Raw genomic sequence first — 2,500 nt, 5'->3', positions numbered from 1 at the left:
GGTTTGAAATTGTTTTGAAAAGGTTCTTTAAATCTTGCGGGTTTGCAACTCATAAGAGCGTCACTTTCAACGTCCCCGGCATTGGATTGAGTTTCTAAAAACAACCGTGCACACCGAGGTTAAACTTTACCGGCTCCACTCCGACTCGCCGCTCGCCCACAAATCCGAAGGCAACAAAACATTTGTTTTTAATTTTGATGAAATTTTTTGAAAACATTGGCTTGGCAAGCCCCAATCCGCGACTATCCACCCACCGCCACCCCACACGGGTGGTTGTTGTTGAGAAATGAGGTTGTGGTCGACATGCCCGTGCATTTGAGAAGGAGTTCCTAGCACTCCATGCTCTCCCATGCCAAAAAAAAGCCTAGACAACCCCATTTCGCAACTTTCCACGCCTTTTTTTTCCTCCCTCACCCATGGCGGCGGCGTGGTGGCGGCGGCCGGATTCCGGCCACCACCGCCATGGGTGGCAGCCCCCCGACCCCGACACCAAACCCATAATACCGAGGCAACATATCGAGGCAACATGACATGGGTGTGGCGTGGGGGAAGGGGGCTGCAGCTAGGAAGGCATGGGCTGCCATGCATATGCAGGCAACACACACCCCCCTATATAGCATTTTATGCATTTAGCCCTTTGACAGGAAGAGACATCACCTATGCGCGAGGAGTCATAATGGGCTCTAAATAATTCAATACAAGGTATTTGGACGTGATTTTTTGCAGGGATACTAAGAAACATGCAATCTATGATGGGAAAAAGTTTCATAAATTTTTGAAGTCGGGAAGTATTTTTTATTATTTTTAGAAGTCGTAAAATTGAAAAAATCATTAAAACAAATCCGGGAGGAATTTTTTAGTTTTGTAAGTTGGAGAAGGTCCTAAAAATCATAGACTACTTATGGGGAGCTTATTGTGCGAGGAAATTTCAATAAAAACGGGGTTTGACAAGATTTGAAAAATTCTGTCGACATTTGAAAAAACCTGGAACCATGCTGCCGGCATGCTGCGCACATGCTGCGCGCAGGCTGCGCGCATGCTGCGCGCAGACTGCGCGCAGACTGCGCGCATGCCATGGCAGGACAAGTTTCGCTAGCCTCACTGTCGACAGATGCGCAAGCTGCGCGCACAGGCTGCGCGCATGCTGCGCACAGACTGCGCGCACGCTGCGCGCATGCCATGGCAGGACAAGTTTCGCTAGCCTCACTGTCGACAGATGCGCAAGCTGCACGCAAGCTCCGCGCACGCTGCGCACAGCCTGCGCGCATGTTGTGCGCAGGCTGCGCGCAGGCGCCGCGCATGCCATGGCAGGACAAGTTTCGCTAGCCTCACTGTCGACAGATGCGCAAGCTGCGCGCACAGGCTGCGCGCACGCCATGGCAGGACAACTTTCGCTAGCCTCACTGTCGACAGAATCAGCACGCTGCGCGCAAGCTGCGCGCGCGCATGGCAGGACAAGTTTCGAAAAATTCTGTCGACAGGCTGCCGGCATGGTGCGCGCACGCTGCCGGCATGCTGTGCGCACGCTGCCGACATGCTGTGCGCACGCTGCGCACAGGCTGCCGGCATGCTGCGCGCAGCCCATGGCAGGACAAGGTCCGAAAAAATCTGTCGACATTTTTACGCCGTGGTAGGCTTCCGCTTCGCGTCACTTTGTCGACATTCAAGCCTACCATTTGTATTGAATTTTTCAAACCTTGTCAAACCCCATTATTCAAATGTCGAAAAATTTTGTCGACATTTTTACGCCATGATAGGCTTCCGCTTCGCGTCACTTTGTCGGAATGCATCGCATGGCGAGGCAAGGCCACGGCATGCCAAGGCGAAGGCAACGCATGGCTTGAATGGCTTGGTCAAGGCCACATCATGGGCACGGCATGCCAAGGCAAGGCGAGGCAAGCCATCCTTAGCCTCGCCTACACTCACTTTCTCGGAATGCATTGGATGATGAGCAATTCCAAGGTAAGGCAACGCATGGCTTGAATGGCTTGGTGTAGGCCACAACTTGGGCATGGCATGCCAATGCAAGGCAAGGCAAGGCAAGCCATCCTTAGCCTCGCCTACACTCACTTTCTCGGAATGCATTGGATGATGAGCAATTCCAAGGTAAGGCAACGCATGGCTTGAATGGCTTGGTGTAGGCCACAACTTGGGCATGGCATGCCAATGCAAGGCAAGGCAAGCCACGCCATCCGAAGCCTCCAATAACCTCACTTTCTCGGAATGCCTTGAATGGGCACGGCATGTGAGGGCAAGGCAAGGTCCTAAATATCATTTTGTAAGTTGGAGAAGGTCCTAAAAATCATAGACTTAATTATAGGGAGCTTATTGTGCGAGGAAATTTCAATAAAAATGGGGTTTGACAAGGTTTGAAAAATTCTGTCGACATTTGAAAAAACCTGGAACCAGGCTGCCGGCATGCTGCGCGCATGCTGCGCGCATGCTGCGCGCATGCTGCGTGCAGGCTGCGCGCATGCCATGGCAGGACAAGTTTCGCAAG

This window comes from Prunus avium, unplaced genomic scaffold (genome assembly GCF_965620075.1).
Source record: "Prunus avium unplaced genomic scaffold, drPruAviu1.hap1.1 HAP1_SCAFFOLD_154, whole genome shotgun sequence".
Lineage (NCBI taxonomy): Eukaryota > Viridiplantae > Streptophyta > Magnoliopsida > Rosales > Rosaceae > Prunus > Prunus avium.
The sequence above is the reverse complement of the archived record's forward strand: the minus strand, read 5'-3'. Positions refer to the sequence as shown.